At 35.8% G+C, this 13,818-nt stretch overlaps 1 long non-coding RNA gene across 1 annotated transcript in view; it reads right to left on the reverse strand.

The window, feature by feature from the left end:
• Nucleotides 1–13,604, reverse strand: part of LOC119778024 — a 28,648-nt gene extending 15,044 nt beyond the window's left edge. The window contains exons 1-2 of the long non-coding RNA XR_005280039.1: nucleotides 13,498–13,604; nucleotides 9,505–9,681 (exon numbers count right to left, since the gene is read on the reverse strand). This is a non-coding gene — a long non-coding RNA (uncharacterized LOC119778024). The remainder of the gene's footprint in view (nucleotides 1–9,504; nucleotides 9,682–13,497) is intronic.
• Between the last annotated feature and the right edge of the window lie 214 nt (nucleotides 13,605–13,818).

Genomic DNA, 13,818 nt, shown 5'->3' on the forward strand with positions numbered 1-13,818 from the left:
GCCACAGCCTACCTGAGTATTGTTGCTGACCATGTCCATCCCTTTATGACCACAATGTACCCAACTTCTGATGGCTATTTTCAGCAGGATAATGCGCCATGTCATAAAGCTGGAATCATCTCAGACTTGTTTCTTGAACATGATAATGAGTTCACTGTACTCAAACGGCCTCCACAGTCACCAGATCTCAATCCAATAGAGCATCTTTGGGATGTGGTGGAACGGGAGATTCGCATCATGGATGTGCAGCCGACAAATCTGCGGTAACTGTGTGATGCCATCATGTCAATATGGACCAAACTCCCTGAGGAATGCTTCCAGCACCTTGTTGAATCTATGCCACCAAGAATTGAGGCAGTTCTGAAGGCAAAAGGGGGTCCAACCCGTTACTAGCATGGGGTGCCTAATAAAGTGGCCGGTGAGTGTATATATATATATATATATTTATATATATATATATATATATATATATATATATATATATATATATATATATATTAGTGATGTCAAAATTATCGCGTTGTTATCGCGTTAACGCGAGGCCATTTTAACGGCGATAATTTTTTTAACGTGAGATTAACGCTATGTGGTTTTATGGTACAATTTTCCAAGTACATCCCGCTGCAGCCTGCGGAAAGGCGGGGCTATTTTCCCCCAGTGTATGCATTTTCCATAGGCTTCAAGAGCGGAGCTCCTCAAGGAAAAAAGACGCTCATAAACTGGGTAGCGCTAGTGCCTTTTCTTTAAGCCCCACCACCAACAAACAAGTTGAGTGTCTGGTAACTAGTAGCAACCTGAAATACGCTGAGAAAACTGATTACTGAGGTGAAATGGAATCTGCTACGGCACTCTTGCTGTCTGTGTACGCCACAGATCAGTATCGTGTGTGTGTGTGTGTGTGTGTGTTGGTGGGTGTGTCTGTGGGTGTGTGTGTGTTCTCATTTTTGTTAAGAGGCTGAAAAGTAACTTTCTAGAGCATAGACTACCTCCATCTAGTGATGTCGGTCTATTGATTTTGATGTATTGATTGAAAATTGTTCATTATTATCTTGGTTAATTAACATCTAATGTTAACTCTACTGCATTTTATAGCAGTAGGGTAAAATGCTTGTCTTTGTTCAAAAGACTGTATTAACTGTAAAGACTGTCTTTTACATCAGCCTGTTTTCAGGGCCTTTTTTTTGGCTACATATTTGTTATTTTTTGCTACATGCCTCCCCATCTAATTGCCATATGTTTCTATGGCATAAATCAGTATCTATGACCTGTTCTCATTTTAAAAAAAGAACATTGGCACAAACCTAGCCTGTATGTATTTTTTGTATGTCATCGAGAGTATTTAAATGATTTTCAATCAGGAAAAAAATTTGCGATTAAAATGCGATTAATCGCGAGTTAACTCAGGCATTGATGCGATTAATCGCGATTAAAAAAATTTAATCGATTGAGAGCACTAATATATATATATATATAAAAGATATTAAATCATATATTTTATATATTTATATATATAAAAGATATGAAATCATATATTTTAGTTTGAAAATCAACTTTATACCATCCATCGGATGTGCATTTAAAGAGTAATGCACTAATGAATCTCAGAAATGTAAATGTGTTTCGATTCTTGCACATTTAAAAAAAAATCATCAACATTTTGAGAAAAAGAAACAAAACCCCACAAACTTGTGTTTAATCAAAAAGAAGGAAGTTGTGATAAAGTTAAGCATCTAATAAGCAAATCATCTCCGTTTCATTTTGATTATTTTGTTAGTTTTATTGTAGACATTTTATGCAGTTAAGAATAATGTTCAGATTCATTTTTTTGATGGACTTAAAAAATATACGATGTTAAACATATTTACAGAGCATCATCAGATGCGGTTTAATGCTTGAGAGCAGGGAATCTATTTATATATGTATTTCACACACACTATTGCAGCTACCCGCACGGAGTGTCTCCCTCTGTTTCCTGAGCTCTACCTGGCTACCTCTCAGCCCCCCTCTCATCATTGCTAAGCACTCAATCTGTTTGGTGGGTGACCTTTAGTTGTCAGCGAGCTTATCTCCTGCTTTAAAAGCACCCTGCACCCCTGAACTAATCCTTGGAGCCAAACACTGCCGGCCTAATCCCCACTCTCTGAGGTCCTCCCTCATTCACTGTTAGCTTTCTCTCTAATTGTCCTCAAGGTTCTTTAAGCCTCATGCAATTTTATTTCATGCTTTGTGTCTTTTTTATATAAGTGAATGCATTGATCTATAGGTGTATGCAAGTATTCTTCGCTCTGTAGTGGATATTTCCTTCTTATGAACTAGAATTTTACAGCTGATGTGTGTGTAACCACTATGTTTGGACAGGGACCAGTGACCATGGAGCCATCAGGGTGCATTTAGGAGGATTGGCACGGTGTGCAGGGAGGGATCAGCATCAGAGTCAGAACCAAAGCTGCACAGACAGAAGCCCAAAATCAGCATTCAAGAGGTTAGAGTTGTGTTCTGTGCAGTTGTGTGAGGTGTGCGTGTGTGTGCCCTAGCCTAGAGGATGGCATTTGCTGGTCACACTCAGTGGAAGAAAGTAATTGCCAGTGGAGGGTAGCCTACATCTGAGCCCAACCCCGAAAAGTGAGTGTGCAAAGTTTCCAGCCATAGGTTTTCCACCTTAAGTTCAGTGGACCTAAACTTCCTGGACCTTCTCTTCTTTTTTGGTTTAAACAGAACTGTATAAATCAGCTAAATTGCAGGACTCAATCATTTGGTAAAATAGTGGAGTGCTATTTAAATGATTTGCAGTCATTTTTGTTCATAGAGGTTAGACAGTGAAAGTATAGTACACCCATCTATTGTAAGATGGGCTAAAAATGGCGCCTTTTACAAAGCTATAATATTTTTTTTTTATGAGCAGGGTTATAAGACTTCAATATAAGAATTGTATGAATTATCAGAGCAACAGCCTTCATTTATGTTCTTTGTTTCAGGCAAATTCTTACTTTTTCTTGGATCAAATCTTTTGTGTAGCACATGTAAGGCTTAAATAGCTAAAAATGTTCCTAAAAAAGAAGAAAATTTATATATTTGCCAATGCTTCTTAACGAGAGAGCATACATTTAGATGGCTAGAGTTTCTCTGTGATATTGGTTATGAGGCCTCTTAATTGCAGGTGAATTCAGATTCTGACTATGATGTTCAAACACATAAATTAATTTGAAAAACTACAGTAGAAAAGCACTTGGAGAGCACAGGCCTCCATCGAGCAGCACATTTTGTCCTATATCTGCCTTAGCTATAGCTAAAATTTACCTGTGGTCTGGATCATAACAAAATTTTAATTAAATGTTTATTGTCATAAGGCAAGACAATTGAAATTTGTATAGCTCAATTCAGGACAAAAACAGTTTAAAGAGCTTTACATAAAATAAACAATAAAATTGAAGGAAAATAAAAGCAAAATAAAAGCAAGTAAAGAGAGAAACATGAGTTAAACAAATAAAACAGGTGGTTCACAAATTTTAATGAATTATACCTTAGCTTACAGTTAAACTTCATCAGTCAAAGGCAGTTCTGAACAATTACCAGATTTTCCCATTTCACAGTGTTAGACAATCTGGAAAAAAAAATAAAAATCCTGTATCCAGTTTATGATCTGGATTATCACCACAATTTTATGCATTGGTCCTTGGAATGAGGCGCACCTATGATAGATTTTTTTTTTCTATCAGTCCATTAATATTCAAATTATTTTGGAAACAGACAATCCAAAGACAATGAATCCTAAAAACAACATATTTTAGTTCTGGATTAATTTTTAGAGTTGTGGATCTATTTTCATATTTTTTATTTTTTTTTAAATATATGTTTATTAAGTTTTCAAAGTGAAAAATACAAAAATCACACACTCGAGTATAAAGCATACATATATATATATATATAAAAAAAATTAGGTTTCAAGAAAAAATATACTCTTACCAATACAACAATAGTAGTAATACAAAAAAAAAACTTCAATAACAGAGGGAAAGAAAGGAGAGAAAGACAGGAAGAGAGAGAGGAAGGAAAAAAAAATGGAAACAAGCCAGACAAATTATCTAAATAACGGTTACACTGCACTGATTACCATTTACACTTTAAAATAGTACTACGGTACATATCCATGAAGGCACGGGTGGCATACTAAGAAACTGAGCGCCTGTCAGGGTCAGTCTTAGACTAAGAAATATGGTCTACTTTCAGATTTTTTTGCGTGTAGTTTTTTCACTTTACTGAAGCCAAAAGGTTCAATTTTACTAGTATTTGATCCGTCTTGCTTTTTGCTGCAGTCTCTACATGAATTGTTTGTTAACCAAAAATAATGAAGCTCTAGGACATATTCAAACTTCTGGATATGAAATATAACTACACCATGCTTTAAACTTGACATCTTTCTCCTCCCTCTGTCTGCTGAGTTCCTTGGTCTCCATTACGCTGTTTGTTCCCTAAGGCTTATTAACAAACCTATCAGGTTTCCAAAGAACAGCTGGATTTTTACTAAAAATAAATTACACTGAGTTGGACTATATTTACTAATTAGGTGCCTGCTAAAGGCAATAGGTTGCACTGGATTTTGTAAACAACAGAGTAAAGAAAGCTTAATATTTTAACTACAGTCTTTATTTTAGTTTATGCAATGAACATTTGGATACTTTAAATTGTTTTCTTCTGCTACTACTCCTGCTTTGACATCTATTTAAAACAATGTCAAGCCAATTCATAACATCATTACACTTTTATTTAAATAAATTCCTCATTGCTCGAGTACCAATATAACTATATTGCAGTTTAATATAGGGACATCCAACCTTTTAACACTGGGAGAAATGTTTAAAAGATAAAAGTGCTCAAGACTCATCTTTTTTGCTTGCTTTTTTCAGTTAAAAACATAAAAAATATTTAATATATTAAATTATTTTCTTATTGACACAGTATAAGAAACTACTGTGGACAACAAAAAGGATAAAAGACATTTGCTTAGATTAAAGAAGCCAAATGTTTTCAGCCTGTTATTCTACAAAAATGTTTTACCCTATTCCCACTTGCAAAAATTACTTGGAAAAACCTTAATATTTAGCCAATTTTAAGAGTAGCTGTTTAAAAGTTCTTAGAAAATAAAGAAAAGAAGCCTTAAAAAATCTCTTCCTGCATCAGCTCTATTTCCTAGAGGCATTCTTGAGCTGCAGTCAGGGTCAAAAAAAGAAAACTATTCCAAGGAAAACTTAAAAGTGTATTAGTTTAAATTTGCAGCTTCTCTACTATTTTATAATGTTTCTCTAGCCATCAATAATAAAGGTGAAAAACAAGCTCAGATGGATTTTGTTTCTAGTTTTGAAGTGTGGGCCCCAAAGCCGTCAGTTAATATTCTTTTGTAGATAGCAAAGCCCAAATTCGGAAGTTTTAAGGAGAAGTAGACACAGAGGCCAATATAAGCCCTGGCAAAGACAACTAAATCTACCACCATGTTCACTTCAGCCAGAGGTCAGTAGAAACGAGTTTCATATGCTCATATGCTACATTTACTTGAGCAACTTTTGTGGGGAAAAAAGTAGAAGTTTTAACTTTTACTTAATTCATATTTTGAAATGACAACACTCTTATGAGAGTACAATTTATGTGAATGAGACCAGTTTGTAAACCTGTTTTTCCTTCCAATTATGTTTTATATCTGCTGACCTTATTGTGCCATATGGAGGTCAATGGGCCATAATACAACAAACAGATGTCAGAGAAGATTGCATCAACCTAATATAAGTAAAATAACTTCTGTGAGAAAACACCACAGATTTAAAGATCTATTTCTGAATTATCTTTTTTATTATATTTTTAATGACTTATTTTAATCATTTATAAAGACAAATTATTTAAGTTTATGATATGTGTACAAATTTGCTCATATATTTAAAATAAAGACTGTGTGGTTACATAATTATTCAAAATTAAATCCGATATATATTACTCAGTTGCTAATACCTCTAATTAACAAATCCACTCTTTAATTATATTTGAGTAAATATTTCTTTACTTAGAGCAATTCTTCTTAGTATTTTTTTTCCCTCACTGGCTATAGCTGATCTGCATCTTCCTTTCACACAGAGGTATTCAATAATAATGTTTTAATCTTAATAGAAACTTTCCAACTAATTTCCGCCTTCTCTCAAATACCCTTGTTCTTGTATGGAAGAGTCAACATTTAGGTTCACATTGTGGTTTGGTGGATAGGAAAATGGGCAGTCATTTTGGTGGTATTCATTTAAAATTAGGCAACATTTGGAATCCTTAAGAGATTAGCAGAATATCAATGTTTCTTCTTCATATATTGAAATATTTACTATTGTTGCTACACTGAGAAAATCCCTCTAACCTTATGTGCAAGGTATAAAAACCTCCAGCAGTTCACCCTGTACCACAGAAGCTTTTTCTTTTGCTCTTTTGACCTAAAGCTAGAGCTGTAAAGCTCCAGGCAAAAGCTGGGCTTTTAATGATTTTTAGAGAAGTTATTTTTGCATCACCTTTAGCTGAGAGAACCAAAAAAATAAAATAAAATATAAACTGCTCCAAAATCAACCTCTTCAACTACTAGTGAAATTTGCAGCAGCCCACATGGATAAGAAATCCACAGAAAATAAAATATATCAGGCCAATGATTGTTATCTGTGGTACTTTCTGTGCTTGGCCTAAAAAGATGAAACGTCACACACCTTTACTTTAAAATGCATTGACTTTAAAGTAATACAATTTAGGTGGCTGAAATCATAAACCACATTTTTGTGCAAAATGTGCCATAATTGTTGTCCCACTTTTTTCCAACACAAATGTTTCAGTTAGACAAATTCCTTCATTTTTATTTTTTTTAACATGGTTTCAATGGTTGAGGAAAAGAAAGACTTTAACCTAAATAAAACCTGTCAGACATGAAAAAGTAGGCTGAAATGTCTTACAAAGCACTTATGCCACTATCTAAAAAAACTAAACCAAAGAAAAAATAAAACAATAAACAATAAGAGAGGACAATATTCATTACAGTAACTTCCATTAACGTGTTAGTTTGGTAACTCTTTTTGCCATGGATGAGAACATAATTGAAAAACTTTTGTTTTAAATTAGGTTATCTCCATTTGATATGCTGTTTGATGAAGAAAAACAATTTGGCACCAAATGAAGAGAAAAATAGATTAACTCTGTTGGGGGTACATATGCTTTTATACTGCACTATATTATATACTTTAAGATATAAATCTGTGCACAATCTGTTGGAGTTATTATTGTACAAAGCCTTGCTTTTAGGTATGAGTCACATACCCAAGGAACTGAGAGATAAGACTCTCCGATCTGCTATAATCTTCTGATGGTAAATAGTGGGTAAATATCAACACTGACTTCAAACCAGCAGACTCAGTCATACTCAGCTAAAAAACAGTGGATGTGGGCAGATCAACTTTTTAACAAAGGCTTTTTTCTTTCCCTGTTTTTTTATTATTATTTCTTTTTACTTTTTGGTTGCTTTCATGTAAGTTGCCCCAGTTTTAGAGGGGAATTATGCTGAGTCAGGAGAAAGAGTGCATTCAGGCAATAGTTATTTTTTTTTATTTAAATTACAATAAGTGCACAAAATATACAATAGCAAGTACACACTTACAACTCTGCAGATCAAGCTACCTGCCTGTAGAGGTGTTTTTTTCCCCAATTTCAATCTGTCCAGTGATTTGAAATGTTGATCGATGTAGTCGTTGAAATGGAAAAAAACACAATTAGGTCCTACTTATAATCCATAAAGCTGTTACACTTCCCATGCCAAAAAAAATGAGTTTTGGACCATTAATTCCCTCATCTGCTCAGTATTTCCACATTGGGCCTGTGCAGTTCAGGTTTACCTAAGGTCAACATGGCTAAACAGAATAAAGAATGTTATAAAACAGAACAGTTATTGGGATATTTTATATCCAACTGACCTACACTTTAAAGTTTTGTGTACTTAACAGGATTTAAGTTGTGTTTTGGTAAAATACCACCAGAGGGCAGCAAATGACAACACTTTACATCCCAGTTTCCCCTTCTTCCTTCTGTCACATAAGGTTCTAAGGTGTAATGGCTCCACCTAAAATGTAGCTGTTATTCATTTCAGCCACAGTCCCTTTAGAGAATGGCTGAAGGTACATGAAATTAGAAATATTACAAGAGTAGCTCATTTTAGAAATTGTGCACCGGTAAAACTAACAACTCATCCTCTTAACGCACAAGCAAAGCTGTTTGCGCAATTCTGCTGAAAGAAGTGTAGTTGAGGGCATCAGAAAGGAAAGATCCAGACAGTAAAGTGCACATCCTGGGACACACCACCCAATCATTTACACCCATGGGCTGAAGGGCAATGTGGTATAGGGCTAGCACCCTAAGGCCTCGCTTAATATCTCCAACATACTATGTCAAGAAAACAAGCTGTCCTTTTTCACTAGATTTCCCCACAGCTGTGCTTCCAGTTCAGGAAGGGTTCATCGTTTGCCTCGTCACCTGATAGAAACCTCGTAGATCATCAATCAATAACAGTACACTCAGAGCACAGGACACAAAAGCAAGAGGAGGCCCCACCGCCGTGATTACAATGGCACTGGCTCTTTTGTCGCAAAAACACAAAAGGCCACATTGGGTTTTAATTAAAAGTTGCCCCAGGTGAACAATGAAGCAGGATATTACCTGCATCGTCATCTTTTGTGGAATTTTGAGGCGGAGGTAGGAGAAGTATGAGTGGGTGGGTAACCAACACAAGGACAATTGGAGCGGTGTCAATTGCAAGTCTTGAGAGCAAACAGGTGTGCAAGGGATGGAAAATTACAATAATGTGTTAGCATTTTTCCTAATACATTCATGACTCACAATGTGCAGGTAAAGGAGACCAAGTTCTGAAGGGGAAGGGCAGAATTTGATAAATGAGGTTAAGAATTTGCTTCAACATTGAATCAATAGTTTTCAGATAGAACGAGGATTCTATGTTTGAGTCGAGTTTGTTTGTCTGGGCCTCAAGGGCAGAAGGTTTTCTCTAACAACCTCATGTTTTATCTTAGTAGCAGTGTTTTTTTCCCCTTTAGCAACTATTTGTCATTGACAAGAGTTTGTTCTTAACTAATCACAGGCTATATGGCTGATCATCTTTATGAAGAGGTCATTAAGCTTTCTTCTGTGCTGCTTTTATGGCCCATGCCCTCAAAAGAATATAATTTTTTCTTTCCGTTGTTGACTTTTTAAAGGTTTTATATCTTTCCTAATCTGGCCTACACTAATATATTGAAAGGTTTTGTTGAACCAATTCAATGAATCCTAACAACTTATCAACTATATGCGTTCGATCTTTTCTATAAAGTGTTAATTCAAGTGGATATCCATCTATCTTTCATTCTGTATGGTTTTGTTGTTGCTCAAATGTAATAAAACTGCATTTCAGTCTTATACTGCAAATAATACAACATTCTAATTTTCCTTCCTTACCTGTCTGATCTTTGTACTCAACCAGCGAGCCAATGGCACCCGTTTTCACACACTGTCATACAGCTGAAGTGTGTTGCCCTCAGGTGGTAGAAGGATCAAATCAGACACCTGCCATGTTTCACGTCTTGCTGTGGCTTTGCATTTTGGTTCACCTTTGCCCTCCTGTCATTGAGAGAACTGAAAACGAAAAAAAACACTGAGTGTTGAAAAGGCTGGTCATGATTAATAACTGAAGAAAACTGGGTTGAAAAAGTTGCTGAGAAATGTGTGAAGAAAGAAGGAAGTTTTTCAGAAATTGTTAAAAAGCTGTATTCATCTTGTTGCAGGGACACAACAAGAATATTTTGGCTAAAAGATTGTTGTTGCTATAGATGAATTTTAGGGGAAAACTTTTTTCTTAAATCTTACTGAGAAGGTTTTTAAAAAATGCATGGTCAACCTAAAATGAACATAGATGTGAAAGAAAGGACAAATTATATAATTTTGCTGAAAGGCAACAAAATGGAAAGCAATACTTAGACAAAAAAATATTATTATTTTTTTTTTTTTAAATGATACTCGAACTAAAAGCATCTAAGGTAGAAAAAATAAATAAACGAACAATGATAAAAAAAAGAAAAGAGGTTTCCGAGAAATAAAAATGGCATAAAACATCAGGGCTTAGAACCATTCCTGAACACTAACAGCAACAATGGACATAACATCCACAAAAAAAAAACGGTGCATCGGTGGGAATTTTGTTCTGTACTTGGAAAAATAAAATAAAAAAATCATGATTTTCAGCCAGAGATGAGCTAAAACTACAAACCCTGAATTAGGTTCCATGCACATACTGTACATCTTTTTGTTGAACAACTAGTGGGTTGTGCTTTCACAACACAACCAAAACAGGTTTTACCACAACACTGAGGAATTACAAAAACTGCAAGCCAGGGCCTGTATTAAAGAGTGCAAATAAGGAGCCCCTCTCAGTATGGATGATGCTTGGTAAAAAGACCAGCTTTGAACAATTCTGTGGAAAGCAGCACATAAGTCACTGAGTTAACAAAGCAAGTAACTCTCTGTCCTCTATGATGACATGGTGAAAAACGTCTGTCATCTGCAGGTTTAGCTGTGAGCCTGGGTAAATATCAGTTGGTTGCATATGAGGTTGCTTCACTGTTTCTGTCCTTTATTGATTGACGACTATTGGAGTTCCAACTGAATAGTCAGGCTAACAAGAAGGAAAGCCACATATTCTCCTTTTCCTCACTGTCTTGTTTTCTTTTTTACCCAAGGTAAGTCCAACTGAACGTTATTTGTACTTGTACTGAAATATTTCAGAACTGTCCAGGACAAAAGAAAAAAAAAAAGATACGGATAGAGATTTTTCTCTTGTGTCCCATTTTATACTAATTCTTCTTACAATAGCTGAACTGTGCAAGAATCAGTTAGGAAAGCATTTCTTTTACTTTGATTTTTTTTAACAAAAGTAATTTTTCCAAACGTTTCATATGAAAAGTGTTCAATTTGAGTTCATTATGAGGACACACGGCCCCGGGAAGTTACTGCCTAGGCTATATGAAGTAATAAGCCGGCTGATACTGTGTAAGCTACACCAAAAGGAGCACTTGCAGAGCAGCTAGTTTGACCTGAGGCGAAATCTGGGCTGTCAGTTGCGTCAGTTAACCGAGAACCAAATGTGTGAAAAATGTGACTTCTTTTACTAACTTGACTCCAATGCCTGCATGAGCTTTTAGAGCTGCAAGATAATCCACATATGGAAAATGGTAATAAATCAGTACTCAACCTGCTTTTAATTGAACAGCATTGTTGTGTCTACAGCAAGAGATCCATGTACACTCTGCCTTTCAGTCACACATACTTCAAAAAACCCTTACTTGATATCTGTTTTGATGGTTCTACTGATTGCAAGAAAAGCAATACAGTTGATGCAAAAAAATAAAATAAAAAATGAACATAAAAAAACAACAACAAATTTACAGATCTTGGAATGATGAAAAGGGGGAAGCAAGTTTTCTAAGAATTATATTTTAAGCTAATGTATTCCTATGATATTCAGGATCTATCTTGTCATGAATGACAGCAAATCAACACAAAAAAACATATATGTGCATTTGAGTTTTGAAGCAGTTATTTTAAAATTAAATTGAACCCTCTTTATAACTCAGGACTGAAAATCACATCTTCTCAGACCATATACAACTAAACCAAAGTGTGCTAAAGCATGAGAAACATTTGGGGCCTGTTATTCTAAAATGTGATAGATTGTTTAGATGTGGAAACAATTAAGAAATGTGCTAATCCTGCCTGGAGCTATTCTTTCTACCAATGACAGATGGTGAAATCCTTAGAGAAATAGCTGAAAATTCAAGAGCTCTGTCTTTAGAAGCCTTGAGTACAGTGGAAAAGATTCAGAAAAATGTATTGCTTTGAAAGGAAACATAAGATGTCTGTTGTAATGTGCAGTGCCATGTTTGGGGGTAAACCAAACAAAGCATATCCGTGCAAAAAATACTTCCAACCTACAAGCATTGTGGGAGAAAAGAGCTAAGACTCTGGCCTAGTTTTTAGACAAAACTCCAGAGCATTTAGAAATAACTGCGTCCACCCTTAATACATCAGTACATCTTTTTTTTTCTCTCTCTCTGGAGTCAAATTGAGTTATTCTGTCCAACATTTGAAATTTGGCCTAAACTGAATAATCATCAGAACCCTGATCCAAAACATAGCTGCAAATTTATAGAGGAGTATAGTTTAATGATGCATATTCACAAATTTTTGAAAAGACCCACCCTATCCACTAAGAATTTAAAAAAATGCACATGCACAACTCTGTACTTTCTGCAGAGAGGGAACACCTTGTGCACCAGCTTGTGCATGCTCTCACGCATTTAATAGGCGTCTGTTTAATAGCCCCCCCCCAACTATGTTCACTCACCATAAAACTGAATCTTTAAGATAAAAAAAACTCAAAATACTCTGCCATAATAAGGCATTAAATAAAAAAAAAAAATTATTCATTCCATGACTATAGTGCACAAAATGAAGTTATGCAAACATGATGTATGAAAGTCTTGGCCATGGTCTGCATCATATTGACTTTTAAAACCTTTACTGTGGATATTCTGAGGCTCAACAACATGCAGTTCTCATTGACTTCTATCCCACGCAGCTCTTGCTTTGTAGACTTTAACTTACCAGACCAGTTTGGCTTGATTGACAGCTCGAGGTGAGCAGTGTGCAGTATTCTATGGGGTTCTTCAGTTTTGAATGCCCATTCGAGTCTCCTATTGACAGCCAGCATAGCAAGAAGTGAGACTAAACATGCAGCCTTAACCCAAGAAAGGCTTTTTTTTACCTTTCTATAAAAAAATTCTGATGTGTGAGACAGGCTGCAGCACATCAACAGTGCCGTGTTGGACCGTGGGTGGATTGGCTCTACAAGACAAAAGAAACACATGCGAGAGGATCTGCCCTATTTGGAGAGAGATTTTCCTCATGGAGAGGAGTCAAAGTTGTTCCCTGTCTCCAGGATGTCTTTCAGAGAGAGGATTTTCCTCTGGGCTTCTCTGGTTATGGGCGATGTTATTTTTTTTTTCCCATGAGGATGACTGCAAGTGACATCAGAGGAACTAAAAGTAGGCGGCTATAGCTGGAGTTGCCTTTAGGTCAAAACAAAGTCAAGAAGGCATCTATGGCATTATTTGTACTCTACAATCCAGCAGCAAATGTGGCCTAAGTGAACTATGCGAGTGATAACTGTGCATGTTGTTACAGAACAACAATATTAAACATTATGCACAAAAATCCCATTCAGCAACTTTGCACTTCGGAACAAAAATCCGAGATTTATCTTGAGAGCTGTTAAAATATGCATCAGAGCAGCTTTAACTTGGACCACAAGAAATCCAGATACTTGCAAAATAACCAAATCTCCATTGCCTTATAATATATTTAGGAGCTTTCAAAAAAAAAAAAATAGATACTCACCCACATACGCAACCTACGTCTAGCACGACAGATGAGACTCACTGTTGCTGTAAGTTAACAGTGTGCTGCCCTTAAACCTCTCCTGCTTCTCTTACTCTCACAGCACATGCTTCTGACTGCTGCTTATCAGGCAAATAGGGGGCATGTAATTGTGTGTTCCAATGTCTCCTCTATCCCCTTTGATATGTAGAGGTAGCATTGCACTCATTTCAAAAAGATCACTAAAAGAAAGTGAGGGCACAGATCATACTGTGTGTAGCGGACAGTTATGAACTGTTAAGTACACTGTGATTACGATGAATAACAAATTAAAAAAGACAT

This window comes from Cyprinodon tularosa, unplaced genomic scaffold (assembly GCF_016077235.1).
Source record: "Cyprinodon tularosa strain WSP-4 unplaced genomic scaffold, ASM1607723v1 ctg1, whole genome shotgun sequence".
Lineage (NCBI taxonomy): Eukaryota > Metazoa > Chordata > Actinopteri > Cyprinodontiformes > Cyprinodontidae > Cyprinodon > Cyprinodon tularosa.